The sequence below is a fragment of the Pseudophryne corroboree genome, chromosome 6 (genome assembly GCF_028390025.1).
Source record: "Pseudophryne corroboree isolate aPseCor3 chromosome 6, aPseCor3.hap2, whole genome shotgun sequence".
Taxonomy (NCBI): Eukaryota; Metazoa; Chordata; class Amphibia; order Anura; family Myobatrachidae; genus Pseudophryne; species Pseudophryne corroboree.
The window spans coordinates 584,948,948-584,973,954 of NC_086449.1; the positions used below are offsets into that span (position 1 = coordinate 584,948,948).

General features: G+C 46.6%; 1 protein-coding gene and 1 pseudogene across 6 annotated transcripts in view; one reads left to right on the plus strand and one right to left on the minus strand.

Annotated features, from left to right (window-relative positions):
* UIMC1 (ubiquitin interaction motif containing 1) overlaps nucleotides 1-25,007 on the minus strand; it is a 482,965-nt gene that overhangs the window by 249,394 nt on the left and 208,564 nt on the right. The gene's annotated exons all lie outside the window — the stretch shown is intronic.
* On the plus strand, nucleotides 23,232-23,350 carry LOC134937269 (5S ribosomal RNA; annotated as a pseudogene).

Sequence of the window (25,007 nt, forward strand, 5' to 3'; positions counted from 1 at the left end):
TAACCCATGGAGGTCTGGATTTGGAGTCACACTCAAAATTCAAGTGTAAAAACACACTACAGGCTGATCCAACTTTGATGTAATGTCCTTAAAACAAGTTAATATGAGGCTCAGTAGTGTGTGTGGCCTCCACGTGCCTGTATGACCTCCCTACAACCCACACAAGTGGCTCAGGTAGTGTAGCTCATCCAGGATGGCACATCAATGCGAGTTGTGGCAAGAAGGTTTGCTGTGTCTGTCAGCGTAGTGTCCAGAGCATGGGGGCGCTACCAGGAGACAGGCCAGTACATCAGGAGATGTGGAGGAGGCCGTAGGAGGGCAACAACCCAGCAGCAGGATCGCTACCTCCACCTTTGTGCAAGGAGGAACAGGAGGAGCACTGCCAGAGCCCTGCAAAATGACCTCCAGCAAGCCACAAATGTAAATGTGTCTACTCAAATGATCAGAAACAGACTCCATGAGGGTGGTATGAGGGCCCGACATCCACAGGTGGGGGTTGTGCTTACAGGCCAACACCATGCAGGACGTTTGGCATTTTCCAGAGAACACCAAGATTGGCAAATTTGCCACTGGTGCCCTGTGCTCTTCACAGATGAAAGCAGGTTCTCACTGAGCACATGTGACAGACATGACAGAGTCTGGAGACGCCAAGGAGAACATTCTGCTGCCTGCAACATCCTCCAGCATGACCGGTTTGGCAGGGGGTCAGTAATGGTGTGGGGTGGCATTTCTTTGGGGGGCTGCACAGCCCTCCATGTGCTCGCCAGAGGTAGCCTGACTGCCATTAGATACAGAGATGAGATCCTCAGACCCCTTGTGAGACCATATGCTGGTGCGGTTGGCCCTGGGTTCCTCCTAATGCAAGACAATGCTAGACCTCATGTGGCTGGAGTGTGTCAGCAGTTCCTGCAAGACGAAGGCATTGATGCTATGGACTGGCCCGCCCATTCCCCAGACCTGAATCCAATTGAGCACATCTGGGACATCATGTCTTGCTCCATCCACCAACTCCATTGCACCACAGACTGTCCAGGAGTTGGCAGATGCTTTAGTCCAGGTCTGGGAAAAGATCCCTCAAGAGATCATCCGCCACCTCATCAGGAGCATGCCCAGGCATTGTAGGAAGGTCATACAGGCACATGGAGGCCACACACACTACTGAGCCTCATTTTGACTTGTTTTAAGGACATTACATCAAAGTTGGATCAGCCTGTATTGTTTATTTCCACTTTAATTTTGAGTGTGACTCCAAATCCAGACCTCCGTGGGTTAATAAATGTGATTTCCATTGATAATTTTTGTGTGATTTTGTTGTCAGCACATTCAACTATTTAAAGAACAAAGTATTTAATAAGAATATTTCATTCATTCAGATCTAGGATGTGTTATTTTAGTGTTCCCTTTATTTTTTTGAGAAGTGTATTTATTGGCAGGCAACTTTCTTCCTTGGTCCACTACCCCTGGAAACAAAAACTTCCTGACACCGCTCCCCAGCCCTGAAGGCTGGCATCCGTTGTCAGAATTTCCCAATATGATATCCAAAAGGGTCTCCCTTTGTCCAGAAGGAATATTTGTAGCCAACAGACTAATGACCTCCTTACTTTGAAATTAAAGACCATCATCTGCGTTTTTATTGTCTGATGAAAACCATTTTATTTGGTAAGGATCAGATGTTGCAGAGGCCTTGAATGGAACTGAGCATACTCTACCATGTCGAATGTTGATGCCATCAATCCCATCACACACATTGCTGCATGAATGGATACCTTTCGACTGTGTAGCAGCTCCTGAATCCTTGACTGAACTTTGTATATTTTGTTCAGTGGTAAAATTACTCTCTGAAGTCTCGAATCCAATACAGCCCCCAACTGAGTCATCCGCTGTGACGGAACCAGAGACGATTTTGCCCAATTTATGAGCCAACCGTGCTTGTGCAGACACACTATTGTCTGTTGCAGATGACACAGAAGTAATTCCCGAGACTGTGCCAGGATCAAGAGATCATCGAGGTATGGAAAATTCTTATTCCCTGCTGACGGAGATAAGCTGCCATTACCACCATAATTTTGGTAAATATTCTGGGGGCTGTGGCCAATCCGAATGGCAGGGTCTGGAACGGAAAATGCTGTTGGAGGATAGCGAACCTGAGAAAGCGCTGATGGGACAGGGCTATAGGATCATGTAGGTAAGCAAAACTGGAGGTCCAGGGATACCATAAAATCCTCCGCCTCCATGGCCAAAATGATGGAACGTAAAGTTTCCATATGAAATCGAGGCACCCAAATGTACTTGTTCAGCACTTTGAGATTGAGTATGGCCCGGAACAAACCATTTGACTTCTGGACTAGAAACAGATTGAAGCAGAAACCCTGTCCTCATTGTGCAGGAGGAACTGGAATGATTACTCCTGACTGAAGCAACTTCTGAACAGCCTCTTGCAAAGCCCAGGTCTTCGTTTCTACTAAAGACGGGCTGCTACAAAAAAACCTTTGAGGAGGGCGCTTCTTGAAAGCAAATGCATAACCGAGGGATACCGCTTCTTGCACCCAGGCATCTGTGGTAGACTGCTGCCAGGTCTGTGCAAATTGAAGAAGTCGGACTCCCACCCTGGGATACCCCAGGTGGAGGCCCGCACCATCAGGCTGATGGCTTATCTTCTGTTTTAGAAACCGGACCTCTGGTAGCCCAATGCTTTTTAGTCTTGCCAGACTTGTTGTATTGGGACTGTTTGCCATCACCTTTTCCTTTCCCTTGAGAAAGGGACGAAAAGCTGGAACTTTAGGCTTGAATTTGAATGTGGAAGAGAACTTTACTTTCTTGGAGTTTGCTTCGGACTCCAAAACACTGTTTAATTCTTTACCAAGAAGAATATCTCCAGAAAAAGGTAAAGACTACAAAACCTTTTTGGATTCTTTAACAGCTTTCCATGTACATAGCCAAATTGCTCTGCGAGCGGCTACTGCTGAAGCCGATACCTGAGAGGAAATTGTACCCATATCCAAGGCTGCTTCTTCCAAAAACATAGCAGCACGTTTGATATGTGCAACATGGGACTTTTGCTCTCTAGATGCCATTGAAAGATCCCCTTCCAATGCTTTAGCCCAGGCAGCCACTGCTTTAGCCATCCAGGGTGAAGCCATGGCTGGTCTTATGATTGCCCCAGACAGGGAAAAAATGTTTTTTTTAGAAAACCATCAACTCTCCTATCTGAGACATTTAATGATGTTGAAGGCAGAGGTAATGTAGACTTTCGCACTAAACGAATAACATGCGTATCTACTTTGGGGGCCACCTCCCTCTTTAAACAGTCTCCAGCCTGAAGAGGATAATTGGAATTCCACTTCCTAGGAATTTTAAGTTTCTTACTGGGCGTAGCCCAAGTCTCTTCCATAATTTTCGCAGGCTGATCTGACCCAGGAAACTCAGTACTAACTGTTTTGGGACGATTAAACACAGGTGTCTTGGATTTTAACACATGCTCTGCTGATTCTTCTAAGGATAGAATGGCTTTCATTGCATTAATGAACTCAGATATGTCCACTGAACTGAGACCTTCTTCCTCATCTTCGTATGCAGAACCAGTGCAATGAGTCTTCATCCTCCGACGAATCCTCATCTGAAACGTGTAGACTGTGAAAATGTTGTTTCATGTCTATGTGATTTACTTACCACTGGCCTTTCAGCCTGCTTCTGTTGAGAGGTAGCAACTTCCCCTGCTGTAAGTGATAAACCGCAAGTGGAAAGCTGCATGTAAGGGTTAATATTGTAACCTATCCCTGGTACAGAAGTTGGAAATATCCGCTCCGCTATACTGAATGTCTGTGCAAACATAGCCCATGGGGGATCAACTTGCACCTGTGTCTATTTTTAAGGAGACCTTGGTGAAAGCTAAAACAATTTGCACACAAACCATCCTGAACCAGATCCTGAGAGGTTAACCCAGCTTTGCAAGACAACATGATATGAGTGTTGTTGCTGCTGTGAGTGTATTTTCCTCACCTTTGCCGCTCTTAGACATAATAAATAATCAAACACTTTCACAGTCTACTACACAATTTGTGACTGTAATCACTTTAAGTTTTGTTAAAGTGACATACAATCCGACCCTACCCTGCTTTGCACCAGCATTGAGGATCAGAATAGACAAAAAACTGGCAGAATTATAGTAAAGTCAGCAACCACACTAGCAGTCAGTCACAGGTTATACGTTAGTATAAGCAATATGAGCACATAATCAACTACAAATACATTTCAAGTATGTAGGAGAAACATATTAGTGCATTACCTCATATACGATTAACCGCATTCAGACGCAGGAGAGGGTGTCAGCGGCTAATGCCATACCAACCCAAAGAAGCAAAGTACGTCAGGGTGGGCGCCTTGTGGAGCTCAGTGTTTCTCGCAGAAAGAGATTTAACAACGTTCTGCTGTGCGGTACACTGGGCTCTACAAGGAATAACATCGGGGATGTCCTAAAGCAGTTCCTGGCGGGAGGGAATGCACTGTAGCGGGCACAAGAACCCGGTGTCGCAAGGAAGCATCCTGGGAGGCGGAAGTATCGAAGGCATAGAACCTTATGAACGTGTTCACTGAGGACCACGTAGCTGTCTTGCACAATTGTTCAAGGGTCGCACCACGGCGGGCCGCCCAAGAAGGTCCAACAGACCGAGTAGAATGGGCTTTGATGGTAGCAGGAGCTGGAAGGCCAGCCTGTACATAAGCATGTGCAATCACCATTCTAATCCATCTGGCCAAGGTCTGCTTGTTAGCAGGCCAGTCATGTTTATGAAATCCAAACAGCACAAAAAGAATCAGATTTCCTAATGGAGGCAGTTCTCTTCACGTAGATACGGAGAGCCTGTACCACATCCAAAGACCGCTCTTTGGGGGACAACTCAGAAGAACCAACACAATCTCCTGGTTAACGTTGAAAGAAGACACCACACCTTATGCAAATAACCAGGGAGCGTTCTAAGAACAGCCCAATCACGGTGAAAAATCAGATAGGGGGACTTACAGGATAAGGCACCCAAGTCCGAGACTCTTCTAGCAGAGGCAATAGCCAGCAAAAACAAAACCTCAAGGGAAAGCCACTTAAGGTCTGCAGGCGCAAGAGGTTCAAACGGATACTCTTGCAAGGCCTCCAGAACCACTGACAAATCCCAAGGGTCCACTGGTGGAACATAAGGAGGTTGAATCGGTAACACCCCCTGAGTGAAAGTATGAACATCAGGCAGGGTAGCAATCTTTCTCTGAAACCATACCGACAAGGCAGAAATGTGAACCTTGAGGGATGCCACACGAAGGCCTAAGTCCAGGCCCTGTTGTAGGAAGGTCAAAAGTTTGACCGTACTAAATTTGTAAGCGTCATGATTGTTAGATGCGCACCAAACAATGTAAGAATTCCAGACCCTATGATAAATCCGAGCAGAAGCTGGCTTACGGGCCTTCAACATAGTATGAATGACCGCCTCAGAAAAACCCTTGGCCCTTAAGACAGAAGCTTCAAGAGCCACGCCATCAAAGCCAGTAGGGCCAAATCCTGGTATACACAAGGGCCCTGAACGAGGAGGTCTGGTCATTGTGGAAGTAGAAGGGGACGCTCTATCGAGAGACACTGTAGATCTGAGAACCAGTGCCGTCTGGGCCACGCCGGAGCGATCAGAAGCAGGGTTCCTCCTCCTTGTTTGAACTTTCATAGTACTCTGGGCAGGAGTGACACCGGAGGTAACACATATGGTAGCTGAAAGCTCCATGGGATTGCCAGTGCGTCTACAAACGACGCTTGAGGATCCCTTGATCTTGCTCCGAAAACCGGAACCTTGCGATTGTGTCGAGACGCCATCAAGTCCACATCTGGAAGGCCCCACTTGTCCACGAGGAGTTGAAATACTTCTGGTTGGAGGCTACACTCTCCGGTGTGTACGTCCTGATGACTGATAAAGTTCACTTCCCAGTTGAGGACCCCCGGAATGAACACTGCCGTTATGGCTGGCAGATGGCGTTCCGCCCATTGAAGAATCCTTGATATTTCCCTCATCACCATACGGCTCTGAGTGCCGCCCTCATGATTTATGTACGCCACCGTGGTGGCATTGTCTGCTGTCTACTGTCAGCAGTAGACTGAACCCGGAGCTGGGGGAGGGGCTACAGGTCAGCGCCTTATCCCCACTGCTGCACTTCACCACCGGGTACTGTGGAGACTTTTGCAAATGGATTTTAGTATCTCATATCTTATCTCAATTTTTCAAGGCTAACTTAAATAGGTCATCTAATTCTGTAGAATCAGGGAAAGTGACTCAGTTTGTTTTGTGTGAGAAAAAACGACTGCCGAGTTGCAGCGTCCTCTAGAGGGAGTTTTAACACATCCCGTATAGCCAGAATGAGGGGTTCAATACCCTGTGCAGAAGAGGGATCCCCACCAATGGGGTCCACTTCCTCTCTATCCTCCTGTATTTCTTCCTCAGATCTGAGAGTAAGTCGGGTAATCCACGTTTTTGGGGACCTGTAGATATGGGGTGATGGGGGGGTATCTGCCCTAGCTGCCAGGTCTGCAACAGCCTGTTGTAATTGTTGAGTTTTATGGGCATTTGCAGTGAGCTGAGATGACATATCAGACATTGTATTTTTGATTGCACCCAGCCAGGAAGGCTCTGGATCCTCCCCCACAGCCTCCTCAGTGATTTGTTTGGACTGACTACATTGCTCACATGAAATGGAGTCAGAGGACAGAGGAAAGAATCTGGTGCTGCACAGCTTGTTTTACCATGATTAGAGCAACAACACAGACATATACATACATACATACAGACAAGTACTGCCCTTACTGTATGTGAGGGGGAGACAGAGAGAAGCCACCAGCACACCAAGCTACCCAGCCCCAGTGAGGCTGTTAGCTGATTTTTACTTCGCGAAACACTGTAAATAGTAGATCATACATAAATATATAATCTCCCTGGGACACAGACTGTGCACAATAGCAGATTTCCCCCTGAGATACACCCTGTACCAAATTTACAGCGTGTTCCTGCTTGTATGGAGGAGCTGTGAGCGCCTGCTGCTGCTCTGCAGAGGAAGGCGACAAAATGTCACTGAGCCTGCTCTGAGGAAGCTCCGCCCCCTGCAATGGCACCGGAGCTTCCGAAATATTAATACTGGCAATGTTTCCAAAAAGTGTAAAAACAACACATAAATTCAAGTTTTCACTAACCGCTGCCAGTGTACACAAGGGGCTATAGCGGGTCCCGCTGAACAAACAACCTCTCAGGATGGTGGTCTTGCAACGGGGAAGCGGCTCTGACACCTCGAAAGGCTAGAGATCGTACCCCCTCTAACTCCCACGGTGCAGGTATACTGTTGCCCAAACAGCATACTGAAAATAACAAAGATTGAAAATAAACTGAAGAAAACGCTCTGGAGCTGCAGATATGTGCATCCTCTCCTGAGGGAACTTTTTTGCTAAACTGCCCGTGGGGGAGGGGCATAGAGGTGAGGAGCCAGCACACCCAGTTGAAGAAATTTAAAGTGCACTGGCTCCTTTGGACCCCGTCTCGTACTAATGTGTCCCCAATATCCCTTATGGATGCTAGAGAAAAAGTGTTAAGACAAATCAAAATATGTTTTATATTTTAGTTTCCTCAAAGTAGCTCCCTTTTGCTTTGATGACAGCTTTGCACACTCTTGGCATACTCTCAATCATCTTCATGAGGTAGTCTCCTGGTATGGTTTTGAATTAACAGGTGTGCCTTGTCAAGAGTCAATCTGTGGAATTACTTGCCTTCTTAATGTGTTTGAGACCATCAGCTGTGTTGTGCAGAAGTAGGGTTAGTACACAGTGGACACCTCTTATCTGACTACTATTGTAATCCATATTATGGCACGAACCACTCAACTCAGCAAAGAGAAACGACAGTCCATCATTACTTTAAGACATGAAGGTCAGTCGATAGGGAAAATTTCAAAAACTTTTAAAGTATCATCAAGTGCAGTTGCAAAAACCATCAAATGCTATGATGAAACTGGCTCTCATGAGGGCCGCATCACAAAAGGAAGACCAAGAGTAACCACTGCTGCAGAAGATAAGTTCATTAGAGTTACCAGCCTCAGAAACCGCTATTTAACAGCAACTCAGATTAGAGCCCACATAAATTCTTCAGAGTTCAAGCAGCAGACAAATCTCATCATCAACTGTTCAGAGGAGACTGCGTGAATCAAAACTTCATAGTCGAATTGCTGCGAAGAAGCCACTACTGAGGATGAACAAGAAGAGAATTGTTTGGGCTAAGGAATGGACATTAGACCAGTGGAAATCTGTACTTTGACTATGCAGGCAGGAAATCTTTTGGACTTTTCAGCTCAATACTCTCTTTCCAAGTGGCCTTAATGAAATGCCGTTCTCTAACTTCACTTATTGATTTTTGTTTCATATATATGGTATAATTATATATGTCTCTAATCCCCCTTCTTTCTCTATAAGTAGATCTATATATGTATTCATACATCCTTATTATTTGTTTGGTAATAAAAACTAGGTATCAGACTAAGGATAATGACCAAACCAATAATTAAAATGAACCAAGTGCATTAATAATTTTTAACCACAAGATGGCACTAAACGAAGGAACTAAAGTCTACTGTATAGGGAAATGGCAGAAATTTGATTATTTACATCTTTCTGTGTTTTGAATATAATATAAAACACACAATCTTCATATTTATAAATCATGATTAATATTACGCATGTGAGCATTATAGACTGACGGGCAGTCGATCGTCAAAAAAACAACAGTGTGAAATCTTTTGTGGCTCCCATTGGACTGGACGATCACGTGATAGGGAAATGTATACAACTACTAGAAACCTAGGTGATCATTTACATGGCGTTCACCTTCCGGTCACGTGACCGGAACAGGCCGCATCCTGCGGTCTTGTCTCTTGGCAACAAGATGCGAGGCATGCTGGAGGCAGGCTTGGTTCCGGTCACGTGACCGTGTCTAAGCGAATGGGAACGGAGTTGCGTTCCATACACAGGAAGCAGGTCCCGCGATCATGTGACCGTGAACCGGCTTTTCTGCTACGAATTTAAATTAAAGGGTTTATAAATGTAGAATTATTATGTAGTTTAGTACATGGGGTTCCAGTGTCTGTCACTAAAAAGGAAAACTGGATATAATTACAATATTATTATTTCTAATGTGATTTCAGTTAGTCACACCTGTAATGTATGGGCCATTAGCACTGCTATAAAAAGGGCATTCAGTCACTGCAGCACATCACCTTGAAAAAGCTGTGTGAAACAGCGAAACGCGTCGGTGGCATAGCTGGACTCTATCTCTTCATCCTCGGATTAAAAGCCTGGAAGTCTGATATAGGAACCCCTGCAACTGCGAATTGGTTACCTGCACAAATAGACCTGAGCTACCAATTGGACCAAGCAGCATCTTGAACCAAGCTACGTAAGGTCACTTCCAAAGGCAGTTGGTAATATTCCATTCGCTCTCATTTGTTCCTGGACTGTGGCAGCACTCTTGGGGATGAACTGTTCTAATTTGAGTACCGGCAATAACGTATAACCTATTAAGTTCTTGGAACTTTTTAATGTTAATTTTGCAGTGCTAAGATATATGCCCTATTTCAATGATATATATTGCATTTTTATTATCTGTTGCAACAGTACAAAAATCTTTTAAATCAAGTTATTAAAATTGTGATAAATTTATCTTCCAGTTTTCCAGCGCTAATTTTTGTTTGTGATGTTTTAGTTGTGGGGTCTAACTAACCCCGTTTTATTAGCAGCTACAAAGCAAAGCAGCTCATAGCAAGCGCCAAAGGTATTACTTTGTAATCCACTTCCCACGAAATCTGTACTTTGGTCTGATGTGTCCAAATCTGAGATTTTTGGTTCCAACCGCGGTGTCTTTGTGAGACGCAGAGGTAGTGAGCGGATGGTTTCTGCATGTGTGGTTCACACTGTGAAGCATGGAGGAGATGTGATGGTGTGGGGGTGCTTTGCTGGTGACACTGTTGGTGATTTATTAAAAATTCAAGGCACAATTAACCAGCATGGCTACCACAGCATTCTGCAACGCCATGCCCATCCCAATCTGGTTTGTGCCTACTGGAGCCATCATTTGTTTTTCAACAACACAATGACCCCAAACACACCTCTAGGCTATGTAAGGGCTACATGACCAAGAAGGAAAGTGATGGGAGTGCTCAGACAGATGACCTGGCCTCCACAAGCACCTGACCTAAACCCAATTGAGAAGGTTTGGGATGAGTTGGACCGCAGAGAGAAGGAAAAGCAGCCAACAAGTACTCAGCACCTCTGGGAACTCCTTCAAGACTGTTGGAAAACTATTCCAGGAGACTACCTCATGAAGCGGACTGAGAGAATGCCAAGAGTGTGCAAAGCTGTCATCAAAGCAAAAGGGGGCTACTTTGAGGAATCTAAAATATAAAACATTTTTATTTAATACTTTTGTTTACAACATAAATCCATGTGTTCTTTCATAGTTTTGAAGTCTTCAGTATTAATCTAATCAATGTAGAAAATAACAAAAAGAAATAAAAATCATTGAATGAGAAGGTGTGTCCAAACTTTAGACTGGTACTACAATAATATTATATATATATATATATATATATTATACTATACATATACACACACACACATATACATACATACATACATATACAACAATAGGTGAGCTGGCGCCTGAGGGTTGAGTCAACAACCTGTGTTACAAAAAGCACTTATGATTCACACTTTTAAGAGTCAAAGCGTGGTGGCAACATGTTCCATCATAAAATTTATTATATATACATATAAACAAGTTCAAAGTCCATGGTTCATTTGTAAGAGGAGTAATAAGTCGCTCCACACTTAGTGTATTTCCGTTTAAGATGTCGAGGACAATAGTAGGTGAATCTCTACAGTCTCCTCTTTTTCTTCAATATATATTCAGAGGTGACATCATAAAGGAAGAACAAGAATAACCAACGCGTTTCGTCTTATTAGAAGACTTCATCAAGGTTACATCTTAACTGTATGGTAAGTATTATAAAAAATAAGCGGATATGGATACCCGACACAGCGATATCAAAAACCCTTTGTATCAGAGGGGCTTTCTATTTGAGTCGTCCGCCAGTCCTCATGGGTCTACTACTTGAAATTGAAATCTGAAATCAAAGAGACCAGGCTATCACTGCTGATCCACTAATGGTTCTCACCTAAGTAAATTCCTGCTACACCTGATTATCTAGATTTCACTTTCTTCAGATCATCAGAGGCCAAAGTATCGAACCTGTAAAACTTTGCAAACGTGTTTGACCCAGACCAAGTTGCCGCTCGGGAAAGTTGCACTGCCGAGACACCCCGGGCAGCCGCCCAGGAAGACCCGACCTTACGAGTAGAGTGGGCCTTAACAGATCTTGGACACGTCAGTCCTGCCGTAGACTAAGCGTGCTGAATAGTGAATCTAAGCCAGCAAGAAATAGTCTGCGTTGAAGCAGGACATCCAATTTTCTTGGGATCATATAGGACAAATAGAGAGTCCGACTTCCTGTGACGAGAAGGTCTCTTCACATATATCTTCAGAGCCCTCACGACATCCAAGGACTTTGAAGTATATGATGAATCAGTAGCCACTGGCACCACAATAGGTCGGTTGGTATGAAATGTCAACACAACCTTAGGAAGAAACTGCTGACGAGTCCGGAGCTCAGCTCTATCTTCATGGAAGATCAAGTAAGGGCTTTTACAGGATAAAGCCCCCAGCTCGGAGACACGTCTAGCAGAAGCCAAGGCCAACAAAGTGACAGACTCCCATGTAAGAAATTTGAGCTCAATCTCCTGTAGAGGCTCAAACCAATCCGACTGGAGGAACCGCAACACCACGTTAAGGTCCCAAGGCGCTGTAGGCGGTACAAAGGGAGGATGGATATGCAGAACTCCCTTCAAAAAGGTCTGAACCTCAGGGAGGGCAGACAATTGTTTCTGAAAGAAAATGGATAGTACTGAAATCTGGACCTTCACAGATCCCAACCTCAGACCCATATCCACACCTGCTTGCAGGAAGAGGAGGAAACGTCCCAGTTGAAACTCAACCATAGTAAACTTCTTAGACTCACACAAAGACATATTTCTTCCAAATACGATGGTAATGTTTGGACGTTACCCCTTTCCTAGCCTGTATAAGGGTAGGAATAACCTTCTTCAGAATGCCCTTCCGAGCAAGAATCAGGCGCTCAACTTCCATGCCATCAAACGTAGACACGGTGAGTCTTGATAGGCGAACGGCCCCTGCTGCAGCAGGTCCTCCCGAAGAGGAAGAGGACTCGGCTCTTTTCGCAGTAGATTCAGAAGGTCCGTGTACCAAGCCCTCCTTGGGCAGTCTGAGGCAATGAGGATCGCTTGAACACTTGTTCTCCTTATGAGCTTTAGGATTTTTGGGATGAATGGGAGTGGTGGAAACACGTACACTGACTGGAACACCCACGGAGACACCAGGGCGTCCACTTCCAATGCCTGTGGGTCCCTCGACCTGGAACAATAACGCCGAAGCTTCTTGTTGAGACGAGAGGCCATCATGTCTATTTGAGGCAATCACAAAAGATGTTATTCCCTTGAACACCTCCGGATGGAGTACCCACTCTCCTGGATGGAGATCGTATCTGCTGATGAAGTCTGCTTCCCAGTTGTCTACTCCCGTGGAATGAAGATGGCTGACAGCGCTAACGCGTGTTTTATGTCTTCATTCCGCCTTGTTGGTTTATGTAAGCCACTGTTGTTACGTTGCCCGACTGCACTTGGATGGCCCGATTTCTTAGAAGTGGGGCCGCCTGAAGAAGACCGTTGCAGACAGCTCTTAGTTCCAGGATGTTGATGGGCAGGCAAGCTTCCAGGCTTGACCACCATCCTTGAAAGGTTACTCCTTGAGTGACTGCTCCCATGCCCCGGCGGCTCGTATCTGTTGTTAGCAGGACCCAGTCCTAAATCCCGAACCTGCAGCCTTCTAGGAGGTGAAGAAATTGGAGTCACCAGAGGAGTGAAATACTTGCCTTTGGCGACAGACGAGTTCTCTTATGCATGTGGAGGTGAGATCCCGACCACTTTTCCAAGAGATCCAGTTGGAAGGGCCGAGCATGGAACCTCCCGTACTGGAGAGCCTCGTAGGAGGCTACCATCTTTCCCAATAGGTGAATGCATTGATGAACGGACACCCGGGGTGGCTTCAAGACATCCCGGACCATGGATTGTATCACCAACGCCTTGTCCCGCGGAAGAAACACCCGCTGCTCTTCCGGATCCAGGATCATTCCCAGAAATGACATTCTCTGGGTTGGTTCCAAATGTGACTTTGGAAAATTCAGAATCCACCCGTGACTCTGGAGCAGTTGCGTTGTGAGAACAATGGACTGCAGCAGTTTCTCCTTGGACAATGCCTTTATCAGGAGATCGTCCAGATAAGGGATGATGTTCACACCCTGCTTGCGGAGTAGTATCATCATTTCCGCCATCACCTTGGTAAACACCCTTGGTGCTGTGGAGAGGCCGTATGGCAGGGCTTGGAACTGAAAATGACAGTCTAATAGTGCAAAGCGGAGATAAGCCTGATGCGGCAGCCAGATCTGAATGTGAAGGTACACATCCTTGATATCCAGTGATACCAGGAATTCCCCCTCTTCCAGACCTGATATCACCGCCCTGAGAGACTCCATCTTGAACTTGAACTCCTTTAGAAAGAAATTCAGTGATTTTAGGTTCAGAATGGGACTGACCGAACCATCCGGTTTCGATACCACGAAAAAGTTCGAATAGTAACCCTTGGTCAGCATGTGAGGTGGCACCGGCACAATGACCTGTGCCTCCACCAGCTTTTGGACAGCGTCCTGAAACACTGTGCTGTCCCTCCAGCAGAGTTGGTAAGCCCGACTGAAAAAACGATGAAGAGGGAGACTTTGAAATTCCAGCCTGTATTCCTGAGACACAATATCTACTACCCAGGGATCCAGGCCGAACGATACCCAGACATGACATAACTGTCTGAGTCTCTCTCCCACAGGCCCCACCTCCGGGCCGTGCCGTCCACCGTCACGCGGAGGACTTTGGGGCACCTAAAGCAGGCTTTTGTTCCTGGGAACCTGCAGCAGCAGGTTTCTTGGACTTAACCTTACCTCCCCTAAAGAAGGTATTGGATGATCTGGCCTTTCTAAGCTTGTTAGGCCGAAAGGACTGCTGCGCAGCTGAGAAGGATTTCTTCGGAGCAGGTGCTGCTGAGGAAAGAAACGGAGACTTACCCGCTGTAGCGGTGGATATCCACGCGTCTAGAGCTTCCCCAAAGAGATCCTTGTCACAACTGAGGGTTTTGGCTGACAGGAGGAAGCCTCAGTTGTAGGGGCTGAAAGGAACTTAAACCTGGGAGGTTTAATCAGACCCCTGGACATGTAAGTGTTAAAGGAAACCCGAAGGTGTGACCATGACAACCAGGTAAAAGTAAAATAAAAGTTTATTAACAGACTCCGTGTAATAACAGACAGCAAATAATGGCAATGGCAAATAATATAGTTCCTGGAACACTTTGACCATGGAAGGTATCACAGAGCACTGGTAGGTTAAAGAACAGCTGTTAAAGTCCTTTGATGAAATAACCTTACCAGGCCTGGCTGTAGTAGTGGAGATAGCCGAGGAACATGCCAGTAGATGTAATAGATGAAGTTGGTAACTTGAATAAGCTGTTAGTATTTGCTGGACAGAACCAGCCAGGTGGTAAGACACGGAGTGGATGCTGAATGGGATCAGCCAGGTGATAAAGTCACGGAGTGAATGCTGGATGGAACCAGCCAGGTGATGAAACACGGAGTGGATACTGTAAGATGCTAGGGAGCGTGGAAACAGAGGAGTTGAAGGATGGTTACCGGTGGTAGTGGATACTGCTGGTAAGTAGGGATCCGCTGGAACAACACCGGCACTTTAAAGGAGTTGGAATCTGCTGGAAGCGGACTGCTGGAAGCAGATGAGTTAATAGCTGGAAGCTGGGAGCTGGATCAGCCACGGAGGACTGCAGAGTCAGGCTGCACCGCAGGATGGTAGGCAGGTGCGGGTCTCTTAGTGGATGCTGGAGACAGGAGCTGGAACCTGGAGAAACAACCACAGGAGAGAGAGACTGGAACAAGGTATGACAAACAAAGCACTGACGATTTCCTGGCCCAGGCACAGGATACTTATACCTGCAGCAATGCAGGCATTGGCTGGGCAATTATGCAGATTTCCAGAGGCAGTGGATTGGTGGAACTGAGACATGTGATTGGATCCAACATGGCTGCGCCCATGTTAGAACTTGGAGGGAAAGCTGGTTTGGAAACCATGTGGAAACATAGCAGTAATGGCGGCGCCGGCCGCAGAGGACAGGAGACACCAGATTGACAAGTATATGCTGAGACACGTGGATGACAGCGGAGGCCGCGGCAGGCTTGAAGCACCACTCTGACAACCTGCAGCTATAACACAGGAGCGGCGGCGGAGGACGGGAGACGCCATGCAGGATTCAAACATGGCGGCGCTGTGACAGCGTCTCAGCGTGACAGGAGGGATATGCAGCATGTAGAGACAGATGGGATCCGGCCTTGGAACGCTGAGCCAGCCTCAGGAGACATCTGAAAGGCAAGTAATGGCGTCCAGATACCCAGATCGTGACAATCCTGACCTGTATAGGGTAGCGACTCCACACTTCTTCTGGATTCCGCGTCGGCCGACCACTGGCGGAGCCACAGTCCCCGACGAGCTGAAACAGACATGGAAGAAATTCCCGCAGCCATGGAACCCAGGTCTTTCATGGATTCTACCATAAAACCTGCAGAATGTTGCGTAAATACAATGCAACATCATCTCTATCCATTGTATCCCAATCCTCAATTAAGGTAGCCGACCACTTCACTATTGCCTTTGCAAACCATGCACTAGCAATAGTGGGACGTAATATGGCCCCTGAAGCAGTGTACATTGATTTAAGTGTATTATCAATTTTCCTGTCTGCCGGCTCCTTTAAGGCGGTAGATACCGGTACAGGTAAAACCACCTTTTTTGAGCGGCTGGATACAGATGCATCAACAATCGGCGGGTTTTCCCGCCTTTTCCTATCCTCCGCAGGGAAAGGAAAAGCCACCGGAATCCTCCTAGGGATCTGAAACTTCTTTTCAGGGTTTACCCATGCTTTTTCAAATATAACATTCAGCTCCCTTGACGCAGAGAAGGTTAGCGAGGCTTTCTTATTTTCACTGAAAAAAGCCTCCTCAACCTTCTCAGGTGTGGTATCATTTACATTTAACACATCCCTGATAATCCATATCAACAATTGCACCCCCCCCTTGCAAGAGATGCGGACCCCCGCAACACATCCCCATCACCATCTGTAGTGTCAGAATCGGTATCCGTGTCATCTTTGTGACATGCACAAGCGCACCTTTGTAGGGGTATATAGCGGGGTGTCCTGAGGTTCCAGACACATGGCCATACTGCCATAGAGCTCTGTAATACCTGGGTTGCAGATTCATTACTAGCAATCCTGTCAGAAATCTGAGAAATCCAAGTTTTGATAGAGGAAAGCAAATCTGGTTCCTGCTAAAAGAATATGGCCGGTCATACAAGCAGACCCGGACCTTTCTAGTATTAAACCTAGTAGATTCATGCCCTGTTATAAAAGGGGAAGCAGTATACGTGACATGGTGGTTCATAATGACATTTCCCAATTATCTCTTACCGAGACTAATACTTTTTTTAAAAAGGAAACGGGGCAATTACAAATGTACAGGCTGTACACCATGCCTGTATCTTGAAACAGGTGATTATATATTGCATCCTCACACTGGTAGCAAAATCAAAATTAAGCAAGTGCTCACTTGTACTAGTAAATTTGTAGTTTACTACATCAGATGCCCATGCGGGCTGTATTATATTGGAAAAAACGACTTGTCTTTTTAAGGAACGTATGTCCCAACATAGAAGCGCCATAAAACAAATATTTTATGTGTTTTGGTTCTGTCAGTATTCTTAATAGAGAGTACATAGCAATCTATAATAGGTTAATGCGTGCTTCCCATAATCATTTGGTTATGTTTATATATTATGTGGTTATATTGCCGACATGTAATACTGTATTAACGCTACTAAAGGGAATTTGCATTATGTGGGTATGTACAATTTACTTTACTTAACGAATATATATCATGTATGTCTATATAGTATGGAAACAGAACGGTCTTCATGGACAGTGTTGTAATATTGCCTTGTTACCATGGTGATGGGTATTTACAAGGTGGTATACGTAATTTTCATTGACAGCCGTGTCTCTGGATGACGACGAAACCGGAAGTTAGTCCTTTGGGGAACCGAAGGCAGTGCACAAAGTGGACCATGGGGATTATATCAAAGCTCCAAAACGGGCGGGACAGTGCGGATGACTCTGCAGCACCGATTGAGCAAACATGAGCTCCTCATCAGCCAAGGTATCAAACTTGTAGAACTTTGCAAAGGTGTTTGAACCCGACCAAGTCGCCGCTCGGCAAAGCTGTAATGCAGAGACACCTCGGGCAGCCGCCCAAGACAAGCCCACCTTCCTAGTGGAATGGGCCTTTACAGAATTTGGTAACGGCAATCCAGCCGTAGAATGAGCCTGCTGAATCGTGTTACAGATCCAGTGAGCAATAGTCTGCTTAGAAGCAGGAGCGCCAACCTTGTTGGCTGCATACAGGACAAACAGTGCCTCTGTTTTCCTAACCCGAGACGTTCTGGCCACATAAATTTTCAATGCCCTGATCACATCAAGGGACTCTGTATCCTCCAAGTCCCACGTAGCCACAGGCACCACAATAGGTTGGTTCATATGAAAAGATGAAACCACCTTGGGCAAAAATTGAGGACGAGTCCGCAACTACACTCTATCCACATGGAAAACCAGATAGGGGCTTTTGTGAGATAAAGCCGCCAATTCAGACACTCGCCTTGCCGATGCCAAGGCCATCAACATGACCACTTTCCAAGTGAGATATTTTAATTCCACCGTTTTAAGAGGCTCAAACCAGTGAGACTTAAGGAACCGCAACACCAAGTTAAGGTCCCAGAGTGCCACTGGAGGTACAAAAGGAGGCTGGATATGCAGCACTCCCTTCACAAAAGTCTGTATTTCCGGAAGAGAAGCCAATTCCTTCTGAAAGAAAATGGATAGGGCCGAAATCTGAACCTTAATGGAGCCTAATTTTAGGCCCTAATTCACTCCAGTCTGTAGAAAGTGAAGGAAACGGCCCAGATGGAATTCTTCCAGGGGAGCATTCCTGGACTCACACCAAGATACATACTTTCCCGCCATATACGGTGATAATGTTTTGCTGTCACGTCCTTCCTAGCCTTTATCAGAGTAGGAATGACCTCATCCGGAATGCCCTTTTCCGCTAAGATCCGGCGTTCAACCGCCATGCCATCAAACGCAGACGCGGTAAGTCTTGGAACAGACAGGGCCCCTGTTGTAACAGGTCCTCTCTGAGAGGTAGAGGCCACGGATCTTCTGTGAGCATTTCCTGCAGATCCGGATACCAGGCCCTTCGAAGCCAATCTGGAACAATGAGTATTGTCTGTACTCCTCTTCGTCTTATGATTCTCAATATCTTGGAGATGAGAGGAAGAGGAGGAAACACATAGACCGACTGGAACACCCACGGTGTCACCAGGGCGTCCACTGCTACCGCCTGAGGGTCCCTTGACCTGGCGCAATACCTCAGTAGTTTTTTGTTGAGGCGTGACGCCATCATGTCTATCTGAGGCAGTCCCCACTGACCTGTAATCTCTGCGAAGACTTCCTGATGAAGTCCCCACTCTCATGGATGTAGATCGTGTCTGCTGAGGAAGTCTGCTTCCCAGTTGTCCACTCCCGGAATGAAGACTGCTGACAGAGCGCTTACATGATTTTCTACCCAGCGAAGAATTCTGGTGGCTTCTGCCATTGACACTCTGCTCTTTGTTCCGCCTTGGCGGTTTACATGATCCACTGCGGTGATGTTGTCTGACTGAATCTGAACCGGCAGGTCGCGAAGCAAAGTCTCCGCTTGACAAAGGCCGTTGTATATGGACCTCAATTCCAGTACGTTTATGTGAAGACAAGCCTCCTGGCTTGACCAGAGACCTTGGAAGTTTCTTCCCTGTGTGACTGCTCCCCAACCTCGGAGGCTCGCGTCCGTGGTTATCAGAACCCAGTCCTGAATGCCGAACCTGCGACCCTCTAGAAGGTGAGCACTTTGCAGCCACCACAGGAGAGATACCCTGGCCCTGGGAGACAGGCTGATCATCTGATGAATCTGTAGATGTGACCCGAACCACTTGTCCAGAAGGTCCCACTGAAAAGTCCTCGCATGGAACCTGCCGAACGGAATGGCCTCGTAAGTCGCCACCATCTTTCCCAGAACTTGAGTGCAGTGATGCACCGACACCCTTTTTGGCTTCAAGAGGTCCCTGACCAAATTCATGAGTTCTTGGGCCTTTTCCATCGGAAGATAAACCCTTTTCTGGTCTGTATCCAGAATCATGCCTAAGAAAGGCAAACGGGTCGTCGGAACCAACTGTGACTTCGGGATATTGAGAATCCAGCCGTGCTGCTGCAACACCCTCAGGCAAAGCGATACGCTGTTCAGCAACGGCTCTCTTGATCTCGCTTTTATGAGGAGATCGTCCAAGTACGGGATAATTGTGACACCCTGCTTACGCAGGAGCACCATCATTTCCGCCATTACTTTGGTGAAAATCCTCGGGGCCGTGGAAAGCCCAAACGGCAAAGTCTGAAATTGGTAATGACAATCCTGTACAGCATATCTCAATAACGCCTGATGAGGCGGATATATGGGGACATGAAGGTATGCATCCTTTATGTCCAGGGACACAATATAATCCCCCCCTTCCAGGCTGGATATGACCGCCCTGAACGATTCCATCTTGAACTTGAACCTTTTTAAGTATAGGTTTAAGGATTTTAAATTTAAAATGGGTCTGACCGAACCGTCCGGTTTCGGGACCACAAACAGGGTTGAGTAATACCACATCCCCTGCTGAAGGAGGGGAACCTTGATCACCACTTGTTGAAGACACAATTTTTGAATTGCATTTAAAACTTGAAAAACCGGCGAGGAGGCGCCTCTTCGAATTCCAGCTTGAAACCCAGGAAAACATTTTCTATTGCCCAGGGATCTACCTGTGAGTGAACCCAGACGTGGCTGAAAAGTCGAAGACGTGCCCCCATTGGGGCGGACTCCCTCAGCGGAGCCCCAGCGTCATGCAGTGGATTTTTTTGAGGCCGGGGAGGACTTCTGCTCCTGGGAACTAGCTGTAGTTGGCAGCTTTTTCCCCCTGCCCTTACCTCTGGCAAGAAAGGAAGATCCCCGTACTCTCTTGGGTTTATGCGATCGAAAGGACTGCATCTGATAATGTGGCGTTTTCTTAGGCTGTGAGGAAACATAAGGCAAAAAAGTTGATTTACCTGCAGTAGCTGTGGAAACCAGGTCCGTGAGACCTTCCCCAAACAATTCCTCACCCTTGTAAGGCAAAACCTCCATATGTCTCTTCGAGTCGGCATCACCCGTCCATTGTCGGGTCCATAAGGCTCGTCTAGCAGAAATCGCCATAGCGTTGGCTCTGGACCCCAGTAGGCCAACGTCTCTCTGAGCATCTCTCATATATAGGACAGCATCCTTAATATGACCCAGGGTCAATAAAATGGTTTCCATATCCAGCGTATCTATATCAGCAGATAAGGTATCTGTCCATGTTGCTACAGCGCTACAAACCCAAGCCGACGCTATCGCCGGTCTGAGTAATGTAACAGTATGTGTGTAAATTGACTTCAAAGTAGTCTCCTGCCTGCGATCAGCAGGATCCTTGAGGGTTGCGGTATCTTGAGATGGCAGCGCTACCTTTTTGGATAAGCGTGTCAACGCTTTGTCCACCCTTGGGGAGGATTCCCACAGTATCCTGTCCTTAGCCGGAAAAGGATACTCCATAAGAATCCTTTTGGGAATCTGCAGTTTTTTGTCCGGAGATTCCCAAGCCTTTTCAAATAACTCGTTCAGCTCATGAGATGGGGGAAAGGTTACCTCAGGTTTCTTTTCCTTATACATGCGCACCCTCGTGTCAGGGACAGAGGGGTCATCTGTGATATGCAACACCTCTTTTATTGCAATAATCATATAATGAATACTTTTAGCCAATTTTGGCTGCAACTTCGCATCATCATAGTCGACACTGGAGTCAGAATCTGTGTCGGTATCTGTGTCTACAACCTGGGACCCAGAAGGCCCCTGCGACATAGTAAAAGGCAGGGCTAGACTCCCTGTACATTCCCTGGACTCTGCTTTGTCCAACCTCTTGTGTAATAAATTCACATTTGCATTTAAAACATTCCACATATACACCCAGTCAGATTTCGGCGTTGCCGACGGAGACACCACACTCATTTGCTCCACCTCCTCCCTAGAAGACTCTTCCGCTTCAGACATGCCGACACACGCGTACAGACACCCCACACACACAGGGAATCTCTAATCTGCAGACAGTTCCCCCACAAGGCCCTTAGGAGTGACAGAGAGACTATGCCAGCACACATCCAGCGCCAGTAACTTTGGAAAACAAAGTTCCCAGATAGCGCCTTATATATGTGTAGCTGTTATTTCTTTATTTGAACTACTGCAAGTCCTGAGAGTGCCGCCTCTGTTCACTGTGACTATTTAGACCCTTGCTTGGGTTTATACTTGGAAGGCACCTGGGCATATTTGTTGGCTTTGCTGAGTGCCGGTGTATACGGATAGTATATATATATATATATATATATATATATATCTATCTTGATTGCGCCAAATTATGTGCCCCCCCCCTTCTTTAAACCCCTCTGTCACCGTGTTCAGCAGGGGAGAGTCCGGGGAGCCAGCTTCTCAGCGTGGGCTGTGGAGAAAAATGGCGCTGGTGAGTGCTGAGGATCAAGCTCCGCCCCCTCAGCGGCGGGCTTCGGTTCCGCTCGAATCCATTCAAAAACTGGTGGGGGATACCCATATACAGCCCACAGAGCCAATATATCTAGTTTTACCAGTCCCAGAGGTGTAAATTGCTGCCCAGGGCGCCCCTCCCCTGCGCCCTGCATCCTTACAGTGCCTGCCGTGTGTGTTTTGTGTGGGAGCAATGGCGCTGCGCGTTACCTCAGTGAAGATCTGAAGTCTTCTGCCGCCTCTGAAGTCTTCTTATCTTCTTATACTCACCCGGCTTCTATCTTCCGGCTCTGTGAGGAGGACGGCGGCGCGGCTCCGGGACGAACAGCTAGGAGAGACCTGCGTTCCGACTCCCTCTGGAAATAATGGTGTCCAGTAGCCTAAGAAGCAGAGCCTAGCATTTAAGTAGGTCTGCTTCTCTCTCCTCAGTCCCTCGATGCAGGGAGCCGGTTGCCAGCAGGCTCCCTGAAATTAAAAAACCTAACAAAAATTCTTTCTTTCTGGAAACTCAGGAGAGCTCCCTGTAATGCACCCAGTCTCCTCTGGGCACAGTATCAAACTGAGGTCTGAAGGAGGGGCATAGAGGGAGGAGCCAGTGCACACCCATATCTAAAGTTCTTTTTAGTGCCCATGTCTCCTGCGGAGCCCGTCTATTCCCCATGGTCCTTACGGAGTCCCCAGCATCCTCTAGGACGAAAGAGAAAAGGAGTATAAAATTAAAGACTATCAATTGTAACACCCAATCGGTCATATATCTGTTGGAATGCGACTGTGGAAAGCAATATGTCGGAAAAATGAGGATACAAGAACATATCCGAAACAAAGAACAAGGAGGAATCTCATGCGGTCTCAAAATATTTAACCTAACACACAAGTCTAATCCGGAATCACTAACTTTTAAAGCCATCAAATTGGTCAAGCTGGGAGAAAGAGGAGGAGACTTAGCCAGTAAAGTTTCACGAAGAGAGATGTTCTGGATATTCCAGTTACGGACTCTACACCCAATGGGGTTTAATGAGAACTATGAAATTACTCCGTTTTTATGAAAGAACATCACAGTGAAGAGCGAACAGTATTCCCCATTTTTGACCCCACTTTCCCTACCCCCACCCCCCACTCATGTTCCCATCCTGCACTATCACTATATTGGTAGTCATTGACATCGACCTAGTTCACTGTAGCGGGCAACACAGGCACGGTTAAAAAAGAAAATATTCTACAGTCAAACCACACTGGAAAGGCCCAATCTCGACCGAACTTGGAAGCGAAGCAGTGTTGGGCCTGATCAGTACCAGCAAGAGAGGCCATCTGGGAAGATCAGGTACTGTAAACTAAATTCGCAATACCGAATATGCTGTCTGTGCGTACTAGATGACACAAATAATTAATATATCAATACACATAGAAGCACTATTACGACAAAGCTATACAATAGTGCACGTATTTACTTTAGTACATAAAATGCTATACAATAGTGCACGTATTCACTTCATTATTTAATATCACTGATATAATAAGAATTTACTCACCGGTAATTCTATTTCTCGTAGTCCGTAGTGGATGCTGGGAACTCCGTAAGGACCATGGGGAATAGACAGGCTCCGCAGGAGACTGGGCACTCTAAAGAAAAGATTAGGTACTATCTGGTGTGCACTGGCTCCTCCCTCTATGACCCTCCTCCAGACCTCAGTTAGGGAAACTGTGCCCAGAAGAGCTTACATTACAAGGAAAGGATTTTAGAATCCAGGGTAAGACTCATACCAGCCACACCAATCACACCGTACAACTTGTGATAACTATACCCAGTTAACAGTATGAACAACAACTGAGCCTCACTCAAGGGATGGCTCATAACAATAACCCTTCTTTAGCAATAACTATATACACGTATTGCAGAGAGTCCGCACTTGGGACGGGCGCCCAGCATCCACTACGGACTACGAGACATAGAATTACCGGTGAGTAAATTCTTATTTTCTCTGACGTCCTAGTGGATGCTGGGAACTCCGTAAGGGCCATGGGTATTATACCAAAGCTCCCAAACGGGCGGAAGCGTGCGGATGACTCTGCAGCACCGAATGAGCAAACACAAAAAGTCCTCCTCAGCCAGGGTATCAAACTTGTAGAACTTTGCAAAAGTGTTTGAACCCGACCAAGTAGCCGCTCGGCAAAGCTGTAAAGCCGAGACCCCTCGGGCAGCCGCCCAAGAAGAGCCCACCTTCCTTGTGGAATGGGCTTTTACTGATTTTGGATGCGACAGTCCAGCCGCAGAATGCGCCAGCTGAATCGTGCTACAGATCCAGCGACCAATAGTTTGCTTTGAAGCAGGAGCACCCAGCTTGTTGGGTGCATGCAGGATAAACAGCGAGTCAGTTTTTCTGGCTCCAGCCGTCCTGGCTACATAGATTTTCAAAGCCCTGACTACATCAAGTAACTTGGAGTCCTCCAAGTCCCGAGTAGCCGCAGGCACCACAATAGGTTGGTTCAAATGAAACGCTGATACCACCTTTGGGAGAAATTGGGGACGAGTCCTCAATTCTGCCCTGTCCATATGGAAGATCAGATATGGGCTTTTACATGACAAAGCCGCCAATTCTGACACACGCCTAGCTGAAGCTAAGGCCAACAGCATGACCACCTTCCACGTGAGATACTTTAGCTCCACGGTCTTAAGTGGCTCAAACCAGTGGGATTTCAGGAAATCCAACAACGTTAAGATCCCAAGGTGCCACTGGTGGCACAAAAGGGGGCTGAATATGCAGCACTCCCTTAACAAACGTCTGAACCTCAGGCAGTGAAGCCAGTTCTTTTTGAAAGAAAATGGATAGGGCCGAAATCTGGACCTTTATGGACCCCAATTTTAGGCCCATAGTCACCCCTGATTGTAGGAAGTGCAGAAATCGACCCAGCTGGAATTCCTTTGTTGGGGCCTTCCTGGCCTCACACCAAGCAACATATTTTCGCCATATACGGTGATAATGCTTTGCTTT